We start from the raw sequence: 27,368 nt of genomic DNA, 5'->3' as shown, positions 1-27,368 counted from the left end.
TATGCCCTCCTTCAGCAAATAGTTGTTATCCTTTTGAGATGCTCCTGGCTTGCTCCAGGGGTCTGGTGAAATTGGTTGCCTGACCATGGCATACCAAGGTTATCATGTGACCTGAGCTACCATGTTATCTGATCTACCCAGCCATAAAATCAGGGGTGGTCAGCAGCACTCCACTGCCAAGAGGAGTGACATATATGGCTTGGGTCCAAGCAAGCCCTAAAGGTACAAGTACAGTAGGTTACCTAGCAAGTTGTTTACATTTCTCTCCTGCTGATATTCATGGTCTCATGGAGAATTATTTATGATGAGTTGCCTGAGGAAGAAAAATCTAAAGCCCAGTTTATAGATGGCTCTGCACAGTATGTTGACTTCAGCCAGAAGTGGTCACTGGGGTGTTCCCATCTTCCTCCAAGAGGACCTAACGGACCTAGCAAAGAGAATTGTGCTCAGAAAGCCTGAAGTATAGGCACACTGATTCCTGGGCATTGGATAATGATTTAGTCTGTTGGTCAGAGATTTGGAAGGAAACAGACTGAAGGTTAGTGACAGGAAATTTTGAGGAAGGTAAAATTGCATAAACTGCTCAGGATGGCTTCAGAGCATAAAGTGATTTATGTCTCAGATGGACATTCACCAAAAGGTCCTCACTATGGAAGAAGCTCTTCTACCTGGTGGGCAGAATGACACTGTGACTATCAGGCAGTCCCCTTTCACAGCCACTTTGGGACTTTCTCATCAGGTTTATGACAAAACTGGCCCACAACACAGACTCCTCCCTCCCATAGATGGCCTCGCCACCATCACTGCTGAGTCCAGTTTGTCAGCCTCAGGAAACCAGCCTAAGCCCTGGGGTAGAACCTGACTTTGAGAAGACTGGCCAGCTGTCTTCTGGCAGAGGTTACATTGGACTATGTATTTGTTAGGGTTGGCCAACTGCTGTAACAAACAATCCCAACATGTAAGGGGTTTAATACCATAATAGTTTAGTTCTTGTTCATGTCACAGTCCCATGCCAGGCAAAGGGGATTTGCTGCATGCAGTCATTCAGGGATCCAGTCCTCTCCTATCTTGTAACTGTTCTTTCATCTGTATTCTCTCCAGTCGTCTAGAGGATGGGGAAGAAGATAGAGTGAGGATTGCATGGGATGTTTTATGAAAAATACACAGAAATGACTATACATCATTTTCACTCACATTCTGTTGGTGCAATGTTAGCCACATGGCTCCAATGGACTGTAATCCATCCCTCCCACTCCATCCCCTCTCCCCAGGCAACCACTGATCTGCTTTCTGTCTCTGTGAAATTTTGCATTTCATACAGTATGAACTGTTTTGCCTGAGTTCTTTCCCTCAGCATGATTGTTTTGTGATTCGTCCGTGTTGTAGTGTGGACCCACACCCATTCTTTCTTACTGCTGAGTAGTAGTCCATCGTGTGCACGTTCCACAGTTTGCTTCCCCATTCCACACTGATGAGCCGTCAGGACAAACAGTTCTCATACATTCAATTAGCTTATTATGCCGCTCTGAGAACTGGAAGAAAAGATTTTTAAATCAAGTATACAATATACTGAAATTGTATTTTTTGCAACTGTTTATTTATATATCTATTTTCACGTGCTAACTTAAAAATGTATGAAGGCAGGGCCAGCTTCCTGGATGCACAGCGTTTGCAGCCGCTCAGGACACCACATTCAGAAGCGCTCTGAGCCTGCCTTAATGCCTTGCCTTTGTCTTCTTGAAATCCTTTCTTTACATTTTACTAAGATTTTAATTTTAATTCCAGTATAGATAACATACGGTTATATTCGTTTGGTGTACAATATAGTGACTCAACGATTCTGTAAGTTACTCAGTGCTTATCATGGTCAGTGTGGTCTTTAATCCCTTTGACATGCTTATTCAGGTTTGAGCAAGAAGCCCACGTTTTCATTTTGCATGGGGTGCTACAACTTATTTAGCTGGTCCTGTGGAAGACGGTGTGTAGTTTTCCAAACTACTTTTACGGGGGCATACAGTCAAAAGTATGAAGGCCACTGGCCTCATCACTCAGGCCTGTAAGGGCTTGGGTGTGGAACACAAAATCCAGGTGGTTTGCCAGCAGTACTCTGTGACTTAGTTCCCCTTTCACCCAATGTGGTGGGTGCAGAACTAACTAGTTGCTTGAGTGGAGAGGAGGGCAGGGGGAATTCTAAGGGCGGTACAAACTAGATTACCATCTTGGCATTGTTTCTAATCCACACAGGTGATGTTGGGCCTTCTATAGATGTGGGCTTGAGCTAGCCGCAGTGCAGTTACTGAGTCCCATCCAGCTCACCACCCTCATCCTGGCTGACTTCTGGGGAAGAAGTGGTTCCACCAGAGGAAAGGAGATCAGGGCCCCTTCCTCCCCTTGAGTCTTGGAGTTGGGCCTCAAACTAACTAAGGACTTAAATTTTTTTTTTTAATTTTAAAGATTATTTATTTATTTAAGAGAGAGAGAGAGTGAGTGAGAGCACAAGCCGGGGTCAGGGGGAGAGGCAGAAGGAGAGGGAGAAGCGGATTCCCCGCTGAGCAGGAAGCCTGACTCTGGGCTACATCCCAGGACACTGGGATCATGACCCGAGCTGAAGGCAAGCCCTTAACCGACTGAGCCACCTAGGTGCCCCATAACTAAGGATTTCTTAGCATTTTTTGAGGGAGGTAATAACCTTTTTCAGGGAAGTTCTCGTTCCTTCTCCCTCAATCCTTCTCCCTCTAAACTTGGGAATGGGCTTGCACCTTTGGGCAGGAGAGCCTGGGACTGACTCTCCCCACTTCTCATGAGAGGGAGAGGGGGTTTAGAGGCATAGGAATAAAATTGAAGAGGATAAGAGATCGGGTCCACTGTGAAAGGTCTTGAATCCCAGGTTGAGATTTGGACCGTCCGTGAGGGTGGTGGAGCGTTGGCACGGGGCAGAATGAAATAGGGAGATCCAGATGAGGTGCCCTGGGAGGGGAAGTATATTGCTGTGACCTTTTCCAGGCCCTACAGGCCTCATTGTTAGAGTGACTATAGTAGAGTCTGCATGGTGCAATTCTAACAGATACTTTTTCTAGGTAGTAAATAGAAAATGGCTGCTTAAGTAGGTGGCTTTATTAGAGCAGTTGGTTATTGTTCCTAATCATTGAGTAGGCAAGAACGATTGAACCTATGTTACAGGGCCCTGAGAAAAGGCCATCAGGGAAGGAGGGAAAACTTTGTAGACAGTATTGTAGAACCTGAATTAGCCTGGGGTGTTTGGGAAACAAATCTCTCAAAGGGAGGAGAGACTTCCTCCTCCTCACCACCCTATCATCCATCTGACCCCCAAGTCTTGTTGATTCTGCTTCCAAAATATCTATTCCAGCAAGGAGGAGCCTCTGTTCGTAAATGCACCTGTGCAAGAAATAGAATTAACGTTTTTTAATAACTCAACTTAATTTATATTTTGAACTCACATTCTGCTGGAGTGGCAGAAACTTCATCTCAGCTAATTGAGGGTTTTCCCCCTTCCCTGGGGCTTGCGTTTAAGGCTCTGGAGCCTCATCTAGTACTTGGGTGTGAGTGTGTATATGACTCTGTGTGTGTGTGTGTGTGTGTGTGTGTGTGTGTGTGTGTGTGTGTGTTGGGGGAATCTAGTTCTCAATGTCATCTCTCTATACAGATATTCGTGGAAATGTCATTGGTCCCACAGGTTGCTACTGAGACCTGGCTGTTCTCACTCACGTGTCTGCTAGAGACCCCAGCTCTCTTCCTGCTGTGTGCCACTCTTGCCTGTGGGAATCTTGCTGAGCTTAGCTAAGTCCTTTTTTTTTTTGGCTAGATGTGCCTCAGAGCCATCTCCCTGACAGGTGTTGCTGCTTCCCAGAGCAACGTTCCTCTCTGCTCCTGGGTTTTCTGCCCTGTACTCCCGTCTCTGTGAACTCTCATCACTTCCTTCCATCCTCCTCTTTTGCATTCCCTTTTCTCCAGTCCTTGGAAGCCCTTGTTTTGGGGTCTCTGGAGGACCCCCAATAGTTGGAGCTGTCTCATTGATGAGGGTTCTAAACTTACTGGAAAATGAAGCAAAGGAGAGACAGGTGAAGACCAGGACATTGCCTTATTTCTGACAAAGGCCAGGGCAGAGCATTCACTCAGGGTGGGCAACCGAACCCCTGAGCTGGGTAGATACCGCCTTGTCCACAGTCATGGCAGTGCTCAACTGGGTGGGCCTCCCTCCAGAGCCCCTTGTAGGGCAATGGATGTGGCAGATCTGAAGAGGAAGAAGAGCGGAACTGAGCAGAACATGCGCTGTATTCTTCACAAATACACAAATCAGATGAGTTTTTCTCTCTCCCAGGTGCAGAAGTATCCTGCTGGCAGAGCCTCCTTATCTCCTTTAGCTCATGAAGTTTCTCAAAACTTTTCAGCTATGTCTGAGATGTCTCTCCTTGTCCCTAAGTCCTTTTTGAACCGAAATCTAGCAATACTTAAAAATGTTTAAATAAAACTTAAAAACACAGACAAATGTAAACAGAATTCTATAACGAATCCCTTGCAGCCATCATCCAGCTTCCACAGTTATCAGCTCATGGCCAATTATGATTCATCTATAACTGTCCCCCACCCGCAACTGCCGTATTAATTGAAACAAGCCCGATACATCATACTAGAAAGACTTGTTTTCTGTCCTGTCACATCCCACTCCCGAGGGACAATGAGCACATAATGAACTAGCAATTTGAAAGGGGCTGGGGGATGAATTACCAGAAAAAAGAAAAACAAAGGGTAACATTATAAAAACATTATCCTGCCATAGCAATGAGGCTGTTTCCATTTTCCTTACCACTGTTGGAGTTCAGAACTCATCATTTGTCTTTGGCGACAACCTCATAATTAGTCTCCTTGCTGCTTCTCTCCCTCTGGATTACTGGTGTTTCTTCAAGTGATGACTCATTTTAGAATCCCTTGGAAAATGTTAAAATGCAGATCCCTGGGCCTCTCTCCAGCCTGGCTGAATCACACACTTTGAGTGTGGGTTTGAGGTGTGTTTTATGAGGAGCCTGGATGATTCTGATCCACACCCATGCTGGGAACTGCTGTTCCAATTCAGCCTCCATGCTCTCCCCAGATTTCAAACGCTGAGTCTGACAGTATCTTACAAGCTGAGAACAATCAGGCGCCCCCCACCCCCCCAGGGTAAGTTCCAAGACCCCCAAGCCTGGTATTTACAGCCCTTTGTGAGCTGGCCATTGCCTGCAGCAGCCTCTTCCCTCACCTGTTTCCCTTGAGCCGTGGGTTTCCACCCCATCTTACAGCTGTGAGGTGCTCGGCACTGTTTTCTCTCCTCTACTCTTCCTGGGTCTGATGAACTTGTGCTGATCATTGGACGGCCAGTCCAAGGGTCTCTTCTTCTTTGAATCCATCTGACTCACTCCCCTGTACATTGTAGCAGAAAGTCATGGGACTCAGACAGACTTAGATTTTGATACTTACTGGCTATGTGACCTCGGGAAAGTCCTCAATTTCTCTGGGTCTCAGTTTTATCATGTAGAGAATGGGGATAAAAGCAGTGTCCCATGGGATTGTGACATACAAACAGAGACCATAGCACTGTAGGGAGGCAAAACTTCACCTCCAACCTCTTAGGATCTCCAGCTGAGCCTGAGAACTAAATTGACATAAGACAGATTAATAGGAGAAAAGCATATAGATTTTTACATGTGCATGGGAGCCCCCACAGGAAAACGGAGACCCAGAGAAGTGGCCAGGCCTAAGTGTTTTATATACTAGGTTGAACAAAGAGAGTCAGTTGTGGAAAAGTAACTAAAATATATGGGGAAGCTAAAGATAAGAATTATTTTAACAAAATCTATTTGTACAGATTTCTCTTGGCCTCGACTCTCTGTTTCTGGTGATAACAACATTTCTCTCCTCCTGGTATAGAGAGACCATCTTTCACATGGGATTTTTATCTCCTGCTTTCAGTAAGTAAAGGGGAGTTCAAAGTTCCTTTCTTGTACGTTCTGTTTTTCAAGTGACTTTAGCTCAATAATCCTTGTGTCAAAGAGGTGAATTATGGGGGTGGGATATTCTGCTGCCCTTCAGCACGGAGCCTGGCACGTACCATAGGGTGTTTGTAAACAAGGGCGTCCTAAGAAGGCCTTGGCCAAGAGAGAGCTAAAGTCCAGGGCATCTTGAAATACTGTGATAACTAATACAGCCTGCCCTGTCAGAAGTCAGCTAACACAGTGATTTATTATGGACGCAACAATGAAGTCATCACGACAATGAGGTCATCACCATTCTGTTGGCCAATAATAGCTCCCCTGCAGTGCACTATGACTCTGAGTTTGCCTCTCCAGCCCCCTGGCATCCACTGCCCTATAATTTTCTAATAGGTGTGATAATGTTGTAACTCAGGGTTTTATTTTATTTTATATTTTGTTTTTTAAAGATTTTATTTATTTATTTGAAAGAGAGAGAGCACAAGTAGGCAGAGTGGCAGGCAGAGGGAGAGGGAGAAGCAGGCTCCCCGCTCAGCAGAGAGCCCGATGTGGGGCTCGATCCCAGAACTCCAGGATCATGACCTGAGCTGAAGGCAGATGCTTAACCAGCTGAGCCACCCAGGTGCCCTGTAACTCAGGGTTTTAGTAATTTCCTTTTCCAAAGTGGCATCCCAGGTCTGTGCCTTTGACTTATGCTCTTCCCGGTTTCCTACTGAAACAGACAAACCGAAGTCATAGGAAGAATTCTTCTCCATCACTGGAAATGAGGAAGGGTCTCATCCACGTTCTTGAGAATATATAGTAGTGGTAGGGAATCATTCAGATTAGGGCAGAGTGTGGATGGGGAATCTTCAGGTGGCAGCCCACTGTTGTACTCCCTAGTCCCACTGTTATTTCTTGGCTTAAAGTGGGGCTAACAGAGGAAAGGACTAGTAGTTTCCAAGGGATGTGAACTCCAATGGGCTTGGAGCCCACACCCAGGGATCCAAGTCTGTGGGGAGTGGGGATCCTACATTGCTCACATCCACAATGCCCATGACACTGGCTTCTTGAAGAGTAGTTAATGCAGGGTGGGTTCCGTGGAGCCACACAGTGGGTATGTGATGGAAGCTTCTGCCCAGGATGTAGGCAATAAGGGGTGTGTCTGCAGAGAATTAAAAAAAAAACACCACCAGTTAAAAGTTGGTCTGTAAAAAGGTGGCTTCTCCGGAGTAGTTAATCTGTTTTAGTAACAAATTACACCAAAGCTTCGTGGCTTAAAACAAAAATAGACATTATTTCATGTTATTTCTCTGTGGGTCAGGAATTTGAAGCAGCTCAGCTGGGTGTTCTGGGCAGGGTCTAGCATGAGGTGCAGTCAAGATGTCACTCAGGGCACATCATCTGAAGTCTTTGATGGGGCTGGAGGATCTCCCACGGTGGCTCACTCATCTGGCTCTTGGCAGGAGGCAGTTCCTCCCCCTGTGGGCCTCTCCACGGGGCTGCTGGGCGCCCTCCTGACTTGGCGGCTGACTTCCCTCAAGTAAGCGACCCAAGTGAGGGCAAGGTGGAAGTGTAAGCCTTTACGACCGGCCGCAGGGATCACATGTTCTCCTTTCTGCAGCACCTTGTTGGTTACACAGGTCGATGCTGCTCAGTGTGACGACGGACTCTACAGGACCGTGAATACCAGTAAGGAAGAATCATTCAGGGTCATCTTGGAGGCTGGCCACTAAAGGGCTGCTGTCTCATGCGTCCTTGGATTACCAAGATGGAGAAGAGAAGAGGTCCCCCACTCCAAACACAAAGTATTATATGAAATGTAGATACATTTTTCAGCTTGAGAAGAAGGAAGGGGCATCTTCAGGGCCAGGAGGAAGAGGCACATCATTGTAGCAAGTAAGCCTTGAAAGCCTGTGAGCAACAATGAATGAATGAACTTTAGGGCCTAGAGTTCACACCTCACCTCATGCTGTCATAGGCTATATCCTGTCTCTGGGCGGCAACTTAGTGTACAGGGACCTTGACCTACAGGGCATTATGCTGATCTACTAAATGGAGGACGTCTTGCTGACAGGAACAGCTTAATTTCCTCCCCATTAAAAAAAAAAAGAGTTCCATGTCTTTTAATGTTCCTATTAATTAATTGGCTTGGGGTCCTATCACCATCCCAAGAATGTCCTCCTTCCCACAGTAGGTCCACAACTCAGGTGCCCTGACCAGTCTTGGGTGCAGGTGTTTGCAGGATAGGACCCTGGAAAGCTTGAGGAATCTCCAGAAGCACTCTGATTTCTCTGGCTGTTATTGCTGCCAGAGCCCCACTGTGTAGCCAGAATCCACCAGGGGTGAGGAAGTGTGTCCTTGTGTGACTGGAGTGCCCTTAGGAAGCTGGGGCTCTGCCACCATTGCTCAGACTGTTACACTTCTGTACCATCAGTGGCTACGGGAGGGAGAAAGCAGTGGGAAGGTCCAGGAACTGGCTCACCCTGGCCATCTCCCTGAGGAGAAAAGCAGTTCTATTCCATTAGAGCCTCCAGAGACTCTGATGTTGGGCTGGACCACACTGGCGGCCTTGAATTTGGGGCATTTCTTTTCCTCCATTCCAAAGCCCACCCTCATTTCCTATCCCAGAGTTGGGACATCCCTTGGAGAGATGAGAGGAAACTAAGCTGGCTACATTCTTCTCTGTAGATAAGTCTTTGTGGTTAGTTACAAGGGTGACAACCTTCTTTCAGAAATCTTTTCTTGGAGAGCACCTTGTGGTAGAAATGCCCTATGCTTCTAGCCTTGTCCTCCAGGGCTGAGGATTTCTACATCCAAGATAGGTTTTCACAGAGGAGGCATTTTCTCATTGTCTCATCTGGCAACCACTGCCTATTCTCTGGACCTTTCTTATATACCCTATCTCCCATGGATGAGTCCTCTGGTTCTCCCTGTTCCTCAGATACATCCAAGACATGTCAGTCCTCAGCTAGACCTCTGCACATCACCCAGAGTGAAAGCTGAAATCCTCAGTGGGGTCTATATGGCCTTACCTCATCCTCTTCTACTTCTGAGCCCCTCTACTCCCCCTTGCTGTCATTGTCTCAGCCACTTGGCCCCTTGCTCTGCATGCTTCCACCCTGGGGCCTTCTGCAAGGAATGTGGCGGCTGACCAAGGATGGGTAATGGAAGCTTCCACCCAGAATGTAGGCAATAAAGGGTGTGTCTGCAGATAATTTAAAAACAGTAAGACCGGTTATAAGTTGGTCTGCCTTTTATCATCGCCATGCTGGCAACTCTAAATGATGTCATATAAGGTACTACCCCTCCCCCTCCCCCTGAAAAATATCTTCTGCAGATCTAAGTTCTACACAATTGCTGTGGTTATTGACAAGTTTTTTTTTTTTTTAAAGATTTTATTTATTTATGTGACAGAGAGACAGTCAGTGAGAGAGGGAACACAGCAGGGGAGTGGGAGAGGAAGAAGCAGGCTCCCAGCGGAGGAGCCTGATGTGGGACTCGATCCCGGTACGCCGGGATCACGCCCTGAGCCGAAGGCAGACGCTTTAACGACTGCGCTACCCAGGCGCCCCTATTGACAAGTTTTAATGAGCAGGGAGCCTGATGCAGGGTTCGATCCCAGGACCCTGGGATTATGACCTGAGTGGAAGGCAGACGCTTAACTGACTGAGCCACTGAGGCACCCCCTCTGTTTTGTTTCTTAAATTCTACAAATGAGTGAGATCATATGCTATATATACATACAAAATTGACTTATTTTACTTAGTGTAATGCTGTAATGCCTTCTAGGTCCATCCATATTGTCAGAAATAGCATTATTTCCTTCTTTTTATGGCTGAATAATATTCCATTGTATGAATATACCACATCTTCTTTATTTATTCATCCATGGTGGACACTAGGTTGTTTCCATGTCTTGGCTATTGTAAATAATATGCAGCGAACATGGCAGTGCAGATATCTTTTTGAGATAATGATTTCATTTTTTTCAGATAAATATCCAGTAGTAGAATTGTTGGATCACATGGTAGTTCTATTTTTAATTTTTTTGAGGAACATCCATGCTGTTTTCCATAGTGGCTGCACTAACTTGCCTTCCCACCAACACTGAGCAAGTGTTCCCTTTTCTCCACAACCTTACCAGCACCTGTTATTTCTTGAAGATGGAAATTCTATAGGGAAAGGTGGGCATAAGCCAGATAAATCTGTTTTCCTGCTGGCCCTGTGGTTCTCTGGACGTGCTTTGTCTTAGGTCATCATTATTATTATTTTTTAATTTTGTTTATTTATTTGTCAGAGAGAATGCACAAGCAAGGGAGCTGCAGGCAGAGGGAGAAGCAGACCCCCTACTGAGCAAGGATTCCTGACACAGGACTGGATCCCAGAACCCTGGGATCATGACCTGAGCCGAAGGCAGATGCTTAACCGACTGAGCCACTCAGGCATCCCTTAGGTCATCATTTTAAAACCTCGTAAAGATTTCTTCTTTGATCCTTGTCCTTATGTCGCTGAGAACTATTTTGTTCAGTTTAGTCTGCCTGGATTTAGGAGGTTGGGCTGGCCCTGGTAGATGCTGACTGATAGGCCTTTGGTCAAGCTCCAGAAAAATAGAGTTACACATGCACCATCCTTTTGGACCATTCAGTTCCATGGCTTCTTTCTCAATTAAAACTATGCCTATTCCACATCCACATTCCTTTCTGCATGTTTTCTCACTCTAATACCACCAACTTGTACCCTTAGTTCTCTAAGTGGTGCAATTTCACCAGTGACAGTTGGAATTGCAGTGTCCACTTGGGGAGATTTTGACATTGAAAAGATTGTTCATTTAGGACAGAAGATTTAGAACAAACATTGTTCATATCTGAGGGCAAAAAGCAAAGAAACCCTCATGAAAAGATCTCTTGCATATCAAAAAGATAGTTTTATTTAATGCAGGAAGCATACCACTCCTTATTTCCCTACCTTGGGATTAATAAGGGCTGGCTTTCTAATTGTATGGCTTGAGAAAATAGTCAAGCCCCAAGTTACTGTCTGAACTAGCTGTAATGTGGTTTCTTTTGTTTTTCTTCTCTTTTAAAAAAATTTTTATTTATTTATTTTGAGAGAGAGAGAGAGATAGTGTGTGTGAGCAGGGGCAGAGGGGGAGGGAGTGAATCTCAAGCAGATTCCACACTGAGCATGGAGCCCAACATGAGCTGGGCTCACACTGAGCATTTGATCCCACGATCCTGAGACCACGATCCTGAGACCGCGATCCTGACACCGCGATCCTGAGACCACAACCCTGAGACCACAACCCTAAGACCATGACCCAAGCTGAAACCAAGAGCTGGACATTTAACCAACTGTGCTACTCAGATGCCCCAAGGTTTCTTTTGTTTCTCTACATCTAAAGTTTCTTCTCTCCCCTTGCAGAGGAAATGTAGGTAGACTTTTAAAATGACAATTTCATGTTGGTCCAAAGCCAGGTGCTTCTCACTCTTTTTGTTCCTCTCCTCTATTCTCTCTTTTGGGAAATTCTAAAGATTAGCTATTAAAAAAAAAAAAAAACAAACCTGCAAAAATCAAAACCCCCAGAACATTCTTAGTTATGTGCACACTAGAAATATCTAACCCTCCAAAACAGCAAAAGAGATCTAATACAAAGAAAGACAAGGTTATCGATCGTAGTTTTTGATGTGTGTGTGGACACTCAAAAATTTATGTTCAGAATAGCTTTTGTCGCAAGATAAGAAAAAGCTTTAATTCCAAGCTGAAACAGCTTTTTGGCATGATTGAGTCTTTAAAAAGTAGTTTACCGTATAAAAATAATGTTAGCACAATATTTTGGTTTGTATAAGAGCAAGGTTAGATTTCTCATGAATTAAACTTTCTAAATTTCTTTTTTTAATTTCTTTTTTTATTTTTATATTTTTAAAATGATATTTATTTTGTTATGTTAGTCACCATACAGTACATCCCCAGTTCTTGATGCAATGTTCCATGATTCATTACTTGCATATAACACCCAGTGCACCATGCAATATGTGCCCTCCTTAATACCCATCACCGGCCTATCCCATTCCCCCACCCCTCTCCCCTCTGAAGCCCTCAGTTTGTTTCCCAGAGTCCACAGTCTCTCATGGTTCATTCCCCCTTCTGTTTACCCCCCTTCATTCCTCCCGTCCCTCTCCCACCGATCCTCCGATCTCTCATGTTCCATATATGAGTGAAACCATATGATAATTGTCTTTCTCTGCTTGACTTATTTCACTTAGCATAATCTCCTCCAGTCCCGTCCATGTTGCTGCAAATGTTGAGAAATCGTTCTTTCTGACGGCTGAGTAATATTCCATTGTATATATGGACCACAGCTTCTTTTTTTTTTTTTTTAAATGATTTTTTATTATATTATGTTAGTCACCATACAGTACATCCCCGGTTTCCGATGTAAGGCTCGATGATTCATTAGTTGTGTATAACACCCAGTGCACCATGCAATACGTGCCCTCCTTACTACCCATCACCGGTCTATCCCATTCCCCCACCCCCCTCCCCTCTGAAGTCCTCAGTTTGTTTCTCATAGTCCATAGTCTCTCATGTTTCATTCCCCCTTCTGATTACCCCCCCTTTCTTTATCCCTTTCTTCCCCTACCGATCATCCTAGTTCTTATGTTCCATAGATGAGAGAAATCATATGATAGTTGTCTTTCTCTGCTTGACTTATTTCACTTAGCATTATCTCCTCCAGTGCTGTCCATGTTGTAGCAAATGTTGAGAACTCGTTCTTTCTGATAGCTGAGTAATATTCCATTGTATATATGGACCACAACTTCTTAATCCAGTCATCTGTTGAAGGGCATCTCGGCTCCTTCCACAATTTAGCTATTGTGGACATTGCTGCTATGAACATTGGGGTGCATATGGCCCTTCTCTTCACTACGTCTGTATCTTTGGGGTAAATACCCAGTAGTGCAATGGCTGGATCATAGGGTAGCTCAATTTTTAACTTTTTAAGGGACCTCCACACTGTTTTCCAGAGTGGCTGTACCAACTTGCATTCCCACCAACAATGTAGGAGGGATCCCCTTTCTCCACATCCTCTCCAACAATTGTTGTTTCTTGCCTTGTCTATTTTTGCCATTCTAACTGGCGTAAGGTGGTATCTCAGTGTGGTTTTGATTTGAATTTCCTTGATGGCTAATGATTTTGAACATTTTTTCATGTGTCTGTTAGCCATTTGTATGTCTTCATTGGAAAAGTGTCTGTTCATATCTTCTGCCTATTTTTTGATTTGTTTATTTGTTTCTCGTGTATTGAGTTTGAGAAGTTCTTTGTAGATCTTGGATACCAGTCCTTTATCTGTAGTGTCATTTGCAAATATATTCTCCCATTCCATGGGCTGCCTCTTAGTTTTTCTGACTGTTTCCTTGGCTGTGCAGAAACTTTTAATCTTGATGAAGTCCCATAAATTCATTTTATCTTTTGTTTCTCTTGCCTTTGGGGATGTGTCATGAAAAAGGTTGCTTTGGCCGATGTCGTAGAGGTTGTTGCCTATGTTCTCCTCTAGAATTTTGATGGATTCCTGTCTCACATCGAGGTCTTTCATCCATTTGGAGTTTATTTTTGTGTATGGTGTGAGATAGTGGTCAAGTTTCATTCTCTTGCATGTAGCTGTCCAATTTTCCCAGCACCATTTATTGAAGAGACTGTCCTTTTCCCATCGGATGTTTTTTCCTGCTTTATCAAATATTAGTTGCCCAAAGAGCCGAGTGGACCACAGCTTCTTAATCTAGTCATCTGTTGAAGGGCGTCGGCTCCTTCCATGATTTAGCTATTGTGGACATTGCTGCTATGAACATTGGGGTGCATATGGCCCTTCTCTTCACTACGTCTGTATCTTTGGGGTAAATACCCAGTAGTGCAATTGCTGGATCATAGGGTAGCTCTATTTTTAACTTTTTAAGGGACCTCCACACTGTTTTCCAAAGTGGCTCCACCAACTTGCATTCCCACCAACAGTGTAAGAGGGATCCCCTTTCTCCATATCCTCTCCAACATTTGTTGTTTCCTGTCTTGTCCATTTTTGCCATTCTAACTGGTGTAAGGTGGTATCTCAAGGTGGTTTTGATTTGAATTTCCCTGATGGCTAATGATTTTGAACATTTTACATGTGTCTGTTAGCCATTTGTATGTCTTCATTGGAAAAGTGTCTGTTCATATCTTCTGCCCATTTATTGATTTGGTTATTTGTTTCACGTGTATTGAGTTTGAGAAGTTCTTTGTAGATCTTGGATACTAGTCCTTTATCTGTAGCATCATTTGCAAATATCTTCTCCCATTCCGTGGGCTGCCTCTTAGTTTTTTTGACTCTTTCCTTGGCTGTGCAGAAGCTTTTTATCTTGATGAAGTCCCACAAGTTCATTTTATCTTTTGTTTTTCTTGCCTTTGGATATGTGTCATGGAAAAAGTTGCTTTGGCCGATGTCAAAGAGGTTGCAGCCTATGTTCTTCTCTAGCATTTTGATGGATTCCTGTCTCACATTGAGGTCTTTCAACCATTTGGAGTTTATCTTTGTGTATGGTGTGAGAGAGTGGTCAAGTTTCATTCTTTTGCATGTAGCTGTCCAATTTTCCCAGCACTATTTATTGAAGAGACTGTCTTTTTTCCACTGGATGTTTTTTCCTGCTTTGTCAAAGATTAGTTGCCCAAAGAGGCGAGGGTCCATTTCTGGGTTCTCTATTCTGTTCCATTGGTCTATGTGTCTGTTTTTGTGCCAGTACCATGCTGTCTTTGTGATCACAGCTTTGTAGTACAGCTCGAAATCTGGCATTGTGATGCCCCCAGCGTTGTTTTTCCTTTTCAGCAATTCCTTGGAGATTCGGGGTCTTTTCTGGTTCCACACAAATTTAAGGGCTGTTTGTTCCAGTTCTTTGAAAAGCGTCATTGGTATTTTGATCAGGATGGCATTGAAAGTGTAGATTGCTCTGGGTAGCATAGACATTTTAACTATGTTTATTCTTCCGATCCATGAGCATGGAATATTTTTCCATCTTTTTGTGTCTTCTTCAATGTCTTTCAAGAGTGATTTGTAGTTTCTAGAATATAGATCTATGTCTCTGGTTAAGTTGATTCCAAGGTAACGTATGATTTTTGGTGCTATTGTAAATGGAATGGATTCCCTAATTTCTCTTTCTTCAGTCTCATTGTTCGCGTGTAGAAATGCAACTGATTTCTGAGCATTGATTTTGTATCCTGCCACATTACTGAATTGTTCTATAAGTTCTAGTGGTTTGGGGGTGGATTCTTTTGGGTTTTCCATATAGAGTATCATGTCATCTGGGAAGAGAAACAGTTTGACTTCTTCTTTGCCGATTTGGATACCTTTGATCCCTTTTTGTTGTCTGATTGCTGTTGCAAGGACTTCTAGTACTATGTTGAATAATAGTGGTGAGAGTGGGCATCCTTGTTGTGTTCCTGATCTTAAGGGAAAGGCTTCCAGCTTTTCCCCGTTGAGAATGATATTTGCTGTAGGCTTTTCATAGATGGTTTTTTATGAGATTGAGGAATGTACCCTCTATCCCTACACTCTGAAGTGTTTTAATCAGGAAAGGATGCTGTATTTTGTCAAATGCTTTTTCTGCATCAATCGAGAGGATCATATGGTTCTTGACTCTTTTCTTTTATTTTTTTTATTTTTTTTATTTTAATAATGATTTTTTATTATGTTAGTCACCATACAGTACATCCCCGGTTTTCGATGTAAGGCTTGATGATTCATTAGTTGTGTATAACACCCAGTGCACCACGCAATATGTGCCCTCCTTACTACCCATCACCAGTCTATCCCATTCCCCCACCCCCCTCCCCTCTGTAGCCCTCAGTTTGTTTCTTATAGTCCATAGTCTCTCATGTTTCATTCCCCCTTCTGATTACCCCCCCTTTCTTTATCCCTTTCTTCCCCTACTGATCATTCTACTTCTTATGTTCCATAGATGAGAGAAATCATATGATAGTTGTCTTTCTCTGCTTGACTTATTTCACTAAGCATTATCTCCTCCAGTGCCGTCCATGTTGTAGCAAATGTTGAGAACTCATTCTTTCTGATTGCTGAGTAATATTCCATTGTATATATGGACCACAACTTCTTAATCCAGTCATCTGTTGCAGGGCATCTCGGCTCCTTCCACGATTTAGCTATTGTGGACATTGCTGCTATGAACATTGGGGTGCATATGGCCCTTCTCTTCACTACGTCTGTATCTTTGGGGTAAACACCCAGTAGTACAATGGCTGGATCATAGGGTAGCTCAATTTTTAACTTCTTAAGGGACCTCCACACTGTTTTCCAGAGTGGCTGTACCAACTTGCATTCCCACCAACAATGTAGGAGGGATCCCCTTTCTCCACATCCTCTCCAACAATTGTTGTTTCTTGCCTTGTCTATTTTTGCCATTCTAACTGGCGTAAGGTGGTATCTCAGTGTGGTTTTGATTTGAATTTCCTTGATGGCTAATGATTTTGAACATTTTTTCATGTGTCTGTTAGCCATTTGTATGTCTTCATTGGAAAAGTGTCTGTTCATATCTTCTGCCTATTTTTTGATTTGTTTATTTGTTTCTCGTGTATTGAGTTTGAGAAGTTCTTTGTAGATCTTGGATACCAGTCCTTTATCTGTAGTGTCATTTGCAAATATATTCTCCCATTCCGTGGGCTGCCTCTTAGTTTTTCTGACTGTTTCCTTGGCTGTGCAGAAACTTTTAATCTTGATGAAGTCCCATAAATTCATTTTATCTTTTGTTTCTCTTGCCTTTGGGGATGTGTCATGAAAAAGGTTGCTTTGGCCGATGTCGTAGAGGTTGCTGCCTATGTTCTCCTCTAGAATTTTGATGGATTCCTGTCTCACATCGAGGTCTTTCATCCATTTGGAGTTAGTTTTTGTGTATGGTGTGAGAGAGTGGTCAAGTTTCATTCTTTTGCATGTAGCTGTCCAATTTTCCCAGCACCATTTATTGAAGAGACTGTCTTTTTCCCACCGGATGTTTTTTCCTGCTTTATCAAATATTAGTTGCCCAAAGAGCTGAGGGTCCATTTCTGGGCTCTCTATTCTGTTCCATTGGTCTATGTGTCTGTTTTTGTGCCAGTACCATGCTGTCTTTGTGATCACAGCTTTGTAGTACAGCTCGAAATCCGGCATTGTGATGCCCCCAGCTTTGTTTTTCCTTTTCAACAGTTCCTTGGAGATTCGGGGTCTTTTCTGGTTCCATACAAATTTAAGGACTATTTGTTCCAGTTCTTTGAAAAACGTTCTCGGTATTTTGATCGGGATAGCATTGAAAGTGTAGATTGCTCTGGGTAGCATGGACATTTTAACTATGTTAATTCTTCCGATCCATGAGCATGGAATATCTTTCCATCTTTTTATTTCTTCCTCAATGTCTTTTAAGAGTGATTTATAGTTTCTAGAATAAAGGTCCTTTACGTCTCCGGTTAAGTTAATTCCAAGGTAACGTATGGTTTTTGGTGCTATTGTAAATGGGATGGATTCCCTGATTTCTCTTTCTTCGTTCTCGTTATTCGTGTACAGAAATGCAACTGATTTCTGAGCATTGATTTTGTATCCCGCCACGTTACTGAATTGCTCTATAACTTCTAATAGTTTGGGAGTGGCTTCTTTTGGGTTTTCCATATAGAGTATCATGTCGTCTGCGAAGAGAGACATTTTGACTTCTTCTTTGCCGATTTGAATACCTTTGATCCCTTTTTGTTGTCTGATTGCTGTTGCAAGGACTTCTAGTACTATGTTGAATAATAGTGGCGAGAGTGGGCATCCTTGTCGTGTTCCTGATCTTAAGGGAAAGGCTTCCAGCTTTTCCCCATTGAGAATAATATTTGCAGTAGGCTTTTCATAGATGGCTTTTATGAGATTGAGAAATGTACCTTCTATTCCTACACTCTGAAGGGTTTTAATCAGGAAAGGATGCTGTATTTTGTCAAATGCTTTTTCGGCATCGATTGAGAGGATCATATGGTTCTTGAGTCTTTTCTTGTTGATATGATGTATCACGCTGATTGATTTGCGAATATTGAACCACGCTTGCATCCCAGGTATGAATCCCACTTGATCGTGGTGGATAATCCTTTTAATGAACTGTTGGATTCTATTAGCAAGTATCTTGTTGAGGATTTTGGCGTCCATATTCATTAGGGAAATCGGTCTGTAATTCTCCTTTTTGAGGGGGTCTTTGCCTGGTTTGGGGATCAAGGTAATATTGGCCTCATAGAATGAGTTTGGTAGCTTTCCTTCTGTTTCTATTTTTTGAAATAGCTTTAGGAGAATAGGTATTATTTCTTCTTTGAATGTTTGGTAGAATTCCCCAGGAAAACCATCTGGGCCTGGAGTTTTGTTATTTGGAAGGTTGTTTATCACTGACTCAATTTCTTCATAATTAATTGGCCTGTTTAAGAAATCAATTTCTTCCTGTTTCAATCTTGGTAGTTTATAGGTTTCCAGGAAGGATTCCATCTCTTCCAGATTGCTTAGTTTATTGGCATATAGCTGTTGATAAAAATTTCTAATAATCCTTCCAATTTCAATGGTGTTCGTCGTGACCTCTCCTTTTTCATTCATAATTTTAATAATCTGGGTCTTTTCTCTTTTCTTTTGGATAAGTGTTGCCAGTGGTCTGTCAATTTTATTGATTCTCTCCAAGAACCAGCTTCTAGTCCTGTTGATCTGCTCTACTGTACTTCTGGTTTCTGCTTGATTGATTTCAGCTTTAATTTTGGTCAACTGCTTCCTTGTGCGTGGATTAGGCCTGTCCCTCTGTTGCTGTTCCAGCTTCTTGAGGTGAGAATATAAAAACTGCATTTTAGATGTTTCTATTCTTTTGAGTGAGGCTTGGATGGCTATGTATTTCCCCCTTAGGACTGCCTTTGCAGTATCCCATAGGTTTTGGACTGTTGTATTTTCATTCTCATTGGTCTCCATAAATTGTTTAATTTGATTTTTGATTTCCTGGTTTATCGAGTCATTCCTGAGCAGGATGGTTCTTAGTCTCCAAGTGTTTGAGTTTCTTCCAAATTTTTCCTTGTGGTTGAGTTCCAATTTCAGAGCGTTGTGGTCTGAGAATATGCAGGGGATAATTTCAATCTTTTGGTATCGGCTGAGACCTGTTTTGTGTCCCAGAACATGGTCTATTCTTGAAAATGTTCCATGGGCATTAGAATAGAATGAGTATTCTTTGGTTCTGGGGTGTAGTGTTCTCTATATATCTAAGAGGTCCAACTCGTCGAGTATGGCATTCAAAGCCTTTGATTCTTTGCTTAGTTTTTGCCAGGGTGTTCTGTCTATTTCTGAGAGTGGAGTGTTGAGGTCCCCTACTATTAATGTATTTTTATCTATATGTCTCTTTATTCTGGTTAAGAGTTGGCTTGTGTATCTTGCTGCTCCCCTGTTGGGGGCATATATATTTATAATTGTCATATCCACTTGTTGAATACTTCCTTTAAGAATAATATAGTGCCCTTCTGCATCTCTAACTATAGTCTGTAGTTTAAAATCCAGTTTATCTGATATGAGAATTGCTACCCCAGCTTTCTTTTGAGGTCCATTTGCGTGAAAGATGGTACTCCATCCCCTTACTCTCAGTCTGAATGCATCTTTGGGTTCGAAATGAGTCTCTTGTAGACAGCAAATGGATGGGTCATTTCTTTTTATCCAATCTGCAACCCTGTGGCGTTTAAAGCAAGAATTTAAACCATTAATGTTCAGGCTGAGTACTGAGAGATATGCTTTTAATTCTGCCATGTTGTCAGTAAAGTCTTTGTTTGTATTGGCTGTGACTTTCTGTTTTGTATCACTCTTGGGGCCTTTTTACTTTTATAGAACCCCCCGTAATATCTCCTGTAGGGCTGGTTTCGTGGTTACGAAATTGGCTAGTGACTGTCGATTCTGAAATGTCTTTATTTCTCCATCAATTCTGAATGACAGCCTTGCTGGATAAAGGATCCTTGGCTGCATGTTTTTCTCTGAAGGAGCTTAAAAATGCTCCCCCAACCCTTTCTCTCATTCCAGGTCTGTATAGACAGGTCTGACGTAATTCTGATGCCTTTGCCTTGGTACGTGAGAAATTTCTTTGCCCTGGCCGCTTTCAATACTGTATCCTTGGATCTCATATTTGCGAATTGTACTATGACGTGACGTGGTGTAGGTCTGTCATGGTTGAGCTTGGGAGGGGTCCTCTCTGCCTCTTGGACACGAATGTTTGTTTCCCTTGCTAGATTAGGGAAGTTTTCAGCTACAATTTGTTCAAATATCTCTTCTAGGCCTCTGTTTTTCTCCACCCCCTCGGGGATGCCGATGATTCTAACATTGGATCGTTTCATTGAGTCAGTAATCTCCCGTAGCCAACATTCGTGGGCGTGGATTTTTTTAAGACCATCTTCTATTTTTATTTTTTCCTCTATTAACCCATCCTCCAATTCACTAACCCTTTCCTCCGCTTCCGTGACCCTGGCCGTCAGAGCCTCTAGTTTTGCCTGCATTTGGCTCATAGAATTTTTAATTTCTGTCAAATTCGCTCTCATTTCCGCCCTTAGGGATTCTATATTCTCAGTAATATTTTCCTGAATACTTTTCTCAAGTCTACTCATTATCTTGACCATTGTTACTCTGAATTCCATTTCTGATAATTTGGTTACATCCATATCCGTTACTTCTGTGGCAGAGGCCACTGACTCACTGTCTTTTCTTTGCTGGGGGGGGCTTCTCCTTCTTGTCATTCTGATGAAGAGAGGTTGCGGGGTTTCCAGAGCCCAAAATTATTGACTGGGTCCCAGGCCGTGCCCCTTGTTTTATAGGGATCTTAGAGATGTGGGCTTCTTCTTTAAAGATTTTATTTATTTACTTATCTGAGAGAGGGAGACATACAGTCAGCAAGAACGAAACAGAAGCAGGGGAGTGAGAGAGGAAGAAGCAGGCTCCCAGCGGAGGAGCCCGATGAGGGACTCCTTTCCGGAACGCTGGGATCACGCCCTAAGCCGGAGACAGGCGCTCAATGACTGCGCCACCCAGGCGCCTGGGTTGTGGGCTTCTTGATTTTTCAGCCTGCCTTCTGTGTTCTGGGGGAGGGGCCTGCCGCGCCGATACTCAGGCAACCCTGTTTGGGTAGAGTCTCCGTGTCCCCTGCGAGGGAGGATGGGGATGGGCACTCTCTGAGCCGGTATTTCCAGGCTTTTGTTCTCTGGCGGCTTTCCCTGGCGGCCGGCTATGCCTCTTCTGAGGGTCAGAGCAGCAGAGGCTGCATTGTCGCAGAACAGAGGGATTGCGGCCCGTTCTCCACTGATGTTCTGGCCACTTTAACTCTATTACTGTTGGTGCTGCTCAACCCTGCAGCGTCCGGGGATGTGCGCCCCACACCCGGCGTCCCTGCCCTCACTTCCAGGGCCGGCGCGTCTCTGTCCTTTGTGTTTCTAATGCCGCCAGCCACCGGCCGCCCTGCAGGCTCCCGGGTCTCCCAGTCTCAGTCTATGCCCGGTGAGCACACCTCGATTCCGGAGTTTCGTGAGAAGCCTGGTGGCGCGCGCACCCGGTTCAGGGTCTCAGTCTGCTGTTTCGTGGGTGCCAACCGCGAGTCCGCCCGCTCCCCCGTGCAGGTGGCCCGCCAGCCGCCAGCCGCCCCGCGCGCGCTCCGGGAGTTCCCGGTCTCAGTCTGGATCCCGTGAGCACACCGGGATTCCGGTGTTCCGGGAGATGCCTGGTGGCGCGCGCATTCACGGCTCACCGGTCTCAGTCCGCTCTCTCGCGGGTGCCCTCTGTGAGTCCGCCCGCTCCCCCGTGCAGGTGGCTGCCGCTTCCCGGCGCCCAAACGCGGCGGCTCCCTCCCCCTTCCGTTTATCTTCCGATATCCATGCACGGTTTACAGCTTCCCTCTTCGTACCTCAATACTCAGCGCTGGAGATGTTCATTTGTAGAGATCCAGATGCATCATCCTGCGTCTCAGGCTGATTCCGTGGTTATTTAGGCTGGTCTGGTACCTATCCAGCTCGACTCAGGGGACTGCCTGAAAAAGGGGTCCCCTACTCCTCCGCCATCTTAACTCCATTCCTCTTGACTCTTTTCTTGATGATATGATCAATCACACTGATCGATTTGCAAATGTTGAACCACCCTTGCATCCCAGGGATGAATCCCACTTGGTCTTGATGGATAATCCTTTTAATGTACTTTTGGATCCCATTAGCTAGGATCTTGTTGAGGATTTTGGCATCCATATTCGTCAGGGAAATCGGTCTGTAATTCTCCCTTTTCATGGGGTCTTTGCCTGGTTTGGGGATCAAGGTAATATTGGCCTCATAGAATGAGTTTGGTAGTTTTCCTTCTGTTTCTATATTTTGAAAGACCTTCAGGAGAATAGGTATTATTTCTTCTTTGAATGTTTGGTAGAATTCCCCAGGGAATCTGTCAGGCCCTGGACTCTTGTTTTTGGGGAGGTTTTTGATCACTGCTTCAATCTCTTCGTAATTAATTGGTCTGTTTAAATAATCAATTTCTTCCTGTTTTAGTCTTGGTAGTTTATAGGTTTCCAGGAAGGCATCCATTTCTTCCAGGTTGTTTAATTTATTGGCATAAAGCCGTTGATAAAAGTTTCTAATGATCCTTCCTATTTCATTGGTGTTGGTTGTGATCTCTCCCCTTTCATTCATAATTTTATTAATTTGGGTCCTTTTTCTATTCTTTTGAATAAGTCTGGCCAGTGGCCTATCGATCTTATTCATTCTTTCAAAGAACCAGCTTCTAGTTCTGTTGATCTGCTCTACTGTGCTCCTGGTTTCTAATTCATTGATCTCTGCTCTAATCTTGATCACCTGCCTTCTCGTGCGTGGGTTAGGCCTATTCTTCTGTTCCAGCTCCAGCTTTTTGAGGTGAGAATATAAAAACTGCATTTTAGATTTTTCTATTCTTTTGAGTGAGGCTTGGATGGCTATGTATTTTCCCCTTAGGACTGCCTTTGCAGTGTCCCATAGGTTTTGGACTGATGTGTTTTCTTTCTTGTTGGTCTCCATAAATTGTTTAAAGTGATTTTTAATTTCCTGGTTTACCCAATCATTTTTGAGCAGGATGGTTCTTAGTTTCCAAGTGTTTAAGTTTCTTCCAAATTTTTCCTTGTGATTGAGTTCCAGTTTCAAAGCATTGTGGTCTGAGAATATGCAGGGAATAATCTGTCTTTTGGTATCGGTTAAGACCTGTTTTGTGACCCAGTATACGGTCTATTCTGGAGAAAGTTCCATGTGCATTAGAAAAGAATGAGTATTCTGTTGTTCTGGGGTGTAGTGTTCTATATATATCTATGAGGTCCATCTGTTCCAATATGTCATTCAAAGCTCTTGTTTCTTTGTTGATTTTCTGTTTAGGTGATCTGTCTATTGCTGGGAGTGGAGTGTTGAGGTCCCCTACTATTAATGTATTATTATCTATATGTCTCTTTATTCTGGTTAAGAGTTGGCTTATGTATCTAGCTGCTCCCCCGTTGGGGGCATAGATATTTATAATTGTCACATCCACTTGTTGGATACATCCTTTAAGAATAATATAGTGTCCTTCTGTATCTCTCACTAAGTCTTTAGTTTAAAATCCAATCTGTCTGATAGGAGAATTGCTACCCCAGCTTTCTTTTGAGGTCCATTGGCATGAAAAATAGTTTTCCATCCCTTCACTTTCAGTCTGGATGTATCTTTAGGTTGAAAATGAGTCTCTTACAGACAGCAAATGGATGGGTCATGTCTTTTTATCCAATCTGCAACCCTGTGGCGTTATGGGAGCATTTAGGCCATTCACATTGAGAGTGATTGTTGAGAGATATGATTTTAATGAGGTCATGTTCCCTGTGAAGTCTTTGTTTCTATAGATTGTGACTTTCTGTTCTGTATCACTCTTGGGGCCTTTTTACTTTTATAGAACCCCCCCCCCCCCGTAATATCTCCTGTAGGGCTGGTTTGGTGGTTACGAATTCCTTCAGTTTCTGCCGATCCTGGAAGGTCCTTATCTCTCCATCAATTTTGAATGACAGCCTTGCTGGATAAAGGATCCTTGGCTGCATGTTCTTCTGAGATTGAGCTTTGAAAATACCCTGCCAACTCTTCCTAGCCTGCCAGGTCTCTGTAGACAGGTCTGACGTTATTCTGATATTTTTCCCTCTGTACGTAAGAATTTTCTTCCCCCTGGCCACTTTCAATACTGTATCCTTGGATCTAATATTTGCGAATTGCACTATGACGTGACATGGTGTAGGTCTGTTCTCATTGACCTTGGGAGGGGTCCTCTCTGCTTCCTGGACATGAATATTTGTTTCCTTTGCCAGATTAGGGAGGTTCTCAGCTACAATTTGTTCAAATATCTCTTCTAGACCTCTCTCTTTCTCCACCCCCTCAGGGATTCCAATGATTCTGACACTGGAACGTTTCATTGAGTCAGTAATCTCCCGTAATCTGCATTCTTGAGATTGGATTTTTTTGAGGCAAGTTTCTGTTTTAACTTTCTCTTCTACCATCCCATCCTCCAATTCACTAATTCGTGCTTCTGCCTCATTTACCCTGGCTGTCAGAGCGTCTAGTTTAGACTGCATTTGATTCACAGCATTTTTAATTTCTGCCAGACTCGCTCTCATTTTTGCCCTTAGAGATTCTATATTCTTGTTAATATTTTTATTAATAGTTTTTTCAAGCCTACACATCATCTTGACCATTGTTACTCTGAACTCCATTTCTGACAATTTGGTTATATCCATTTCCATCAGTTCTGTGGCAGAGGCCACAGACTCATTATCTTTTCTTTGCTGGGGGGATTTCTCCTTCTCGTCATTTTGATGAGGAGAGGTTTTGGGATGCCCAGAGCCCAAGTTATTGACCAGGACCCAGGCAGTGTGCACTTGTTTTATAGGGACCTTAGGGATGTCGGCTTCCTGATTTTTCAGCCTGCCTTCTGGGCAAGGGGCCTGCCGTGCTGATATTCAGGAAACCCTGTTTGGGTAGAGTTGCCCCATCCCCTGCAAGGGGGGATGGGGATGGGCACAATGTGAGCTGGTATTTCCGGGCTTTTGTTCTCTGGCAGCTTTCCCTGTCGGTTTTCTGTGCCTCTTTTGAGAGTCAGAGCAGCAGTGGCCGTATCCTAGCCTGTGTCTCAGAGCTGAGAGATCGTAGTTTGCTCTCCACTGAACTCTCTTGGCCACTTTAACTCTGTTTCTATTGGTGCTGCTAAAAACCCTGCAGCAACCCGGGATGTGCACCCCACAGCCTGTGTCCCAGCCCTCACTTCCAGGGCCGGCACATCTCTATCCTTTGTGCTTCTAACCGCCGCCCCGGTTCCCATGCGCTCCCGAGCTCCCTGTTTCAGTATGGTTCGCGTGCGCTCTGGAGTGCCAGTTTTCGGTCTGGTCACGTGCACTCCTGAGCTCTCGGTTTCAGTCTAGTTCGAGTGTGCGGTCTGGAGCTCCTGTTTTCAGTTTGGACACACGTGTTCCCAGGCTCACTGTCTCAGTCCGCTCTCTTGCAGGTGCTGGTCTGTGAGTCCAGCCCGCTCCCCAGCACAAGGGGCTATTGCTTCCTGGCACCCAAGTGCGGAGGCTCCCTCCCCCTTCTGTTTATCTTCTTATATCTGTGCGCGGATTCACAGCTCCCCGTTTCATATCTCAATACTCAGCTCTGGAGATATTCATTTGTAGAGATCCAGGTGTATCTTCCTGCATCTCAGGCTGATTCTGTGGGTGTTCAGGATGGTCTAGTAGATATCCAACTCGACTCGGACCAGCTGAGAAAGGGTCTCCTACTCCTCCGCCATCTTTTCTCCTCCTTGCAGAAAGTGGTTGCTTTTCTCTTCATAGAGTTTCTGCTACTCTTTTCTTCATTCTCTGGTTGCATTCATAGGTATTCAGAATGGTTTGGTAGCTCTCTCGCTGAATTCCTGGGATCAGACGAACTTTAGGTCTCCTGCTCTCCGCCATCTTGGAATGCCAAGCTGGAGCTCAACTCCTGTTTTAAACTGGGTTCCTTGCAGAAAGTGGTCACTTTTCTGTTCATAGAGTTGCTGCTTTCTTTTCTTCATTCTCCAGTTGAGTTTGTAGGTGTTCAGAATGGTCTGATCTCTATCTAGCTGAATTCCTGGGACCAGACGAAATTTAAGCCTCCTGCTCCTCCGCCATCTTGGACTCCTCCTCCTAAACTTTCTAAATTTCTTGATTGATTTTATGAGTTAAGTAAGTTACCACTGTTTCCATAACTTGTTTTAAATGAAAGATGATATGTATACAATTTTACTTTAAATGAAGTTATAATAATGGACGTTTTTATTGTAGTAATATATATATATATATATATATATATATATATATATATATATATATATATATATATATATAAAATAAGATTTACCATTTTAGATATTTTTAAAAAAAGATTTTATTTATTTATTTTAGAGAGAGAGAAAGAGAGAGGGGAGGGGCAGAGGGAGAGAGAGAATCCCAAGCAGATTCTGCATTGAGCTTGGAGCCTGAAGTGGGGCTTGATCCCCTGACCTGAGCTGATATCAAGTTGGATTCTTAACCGACTGAGGCATCCAGGCGCTCCAATGTTTTTCTTTTTTTAAAAAATAAACTTTATTTTTAGAAAATAGATTGACAGCAAATTGAGTGAAAAGTGCCCAGAGTTACTATACACCTTCTTGCCCCAACACATGCATAGTCTCACCCGCTTTCAACTTCCTACACCAAGGTGGGAATAATGTTATAATTAATGAACCTACACTGACACATCATTATTGCCCAAAGTCCATAGTTTACATCAGGGGTCACTCTTGGTATTGTACATTCTATGGATTTTGATAAATGTAGAATGATATGTATCGATCATTATAGTATCATACAGAACAGTTTTGCTACTGGAAGTATCCTCTATGCTCTGCCTATTCATCCCTTCTTCCCTCCCAATTTCTGACAACCAGTGATCTTTTTACTATCTCCACAATGTTGCCTTTTCCAGAGTTCCATGTAATTGGAATTATACAATATATAGTTTTTTCAAATTGGCTTTTTTTACTTTGCAATATGCATTTAAAGTTCTTCCATGTTTTTTCTATGGCTTTGAGCAATGGAATAATATTCCATTGTCTGGATGTACCACAGTTTATTGATCCATTTACCTAGTGAAGGACATCTTGGTTGCTTCCAAGTATTGTAATTTTGAATCAAGCTACTATAAACACCAATGTGCCTATATTTGTGTGGATGTAAGTTTTTAACTTGTTTGGGTAAATAGCAAAGAGCATGATTTTGCTGGATTGTATGGTAAGAGTATGTTTAGCTCTGTAAGAAACTGACAGTCTTCCAAAGTAGCTGTACCATTTTGTATTTCACCAGCAAAGAA

At 43.5% G+C, this 27,368-nt stretch overlaps 1 long non-coding RNA gene across 1 annotated transcript in view; it reads left to right on the top strand.

Moving 5' to 3' along the window:
- LOC123789436 (uncharacterized) overlaps positions 1 to 27,368 on the top strand; it is an 85,806-nt gene that overhangs the window by 2,583 nt on the left and 55,855 nt on the right. The gene's annotated exons all lie outside the window — the stretch shown is intronic.

This window comes from Ursus americanus, chromosome 15 (assembly GCF_024610735.1).
Source record: "Ursus americanus isolate L20-20 chromosome 15, mUrsAme1.1.p, whole genome shotgun sequence".
In the NCBI taxonomy this organism is placed as follows: Eukaryota; Metazoa; Chordata; class Mammalia; order Carnivora; family Ursidae; genus Ursus; species Ursus americanus.
This window is presented reverse-complemented; position numbering and strand designations above follow the sequence as displayed.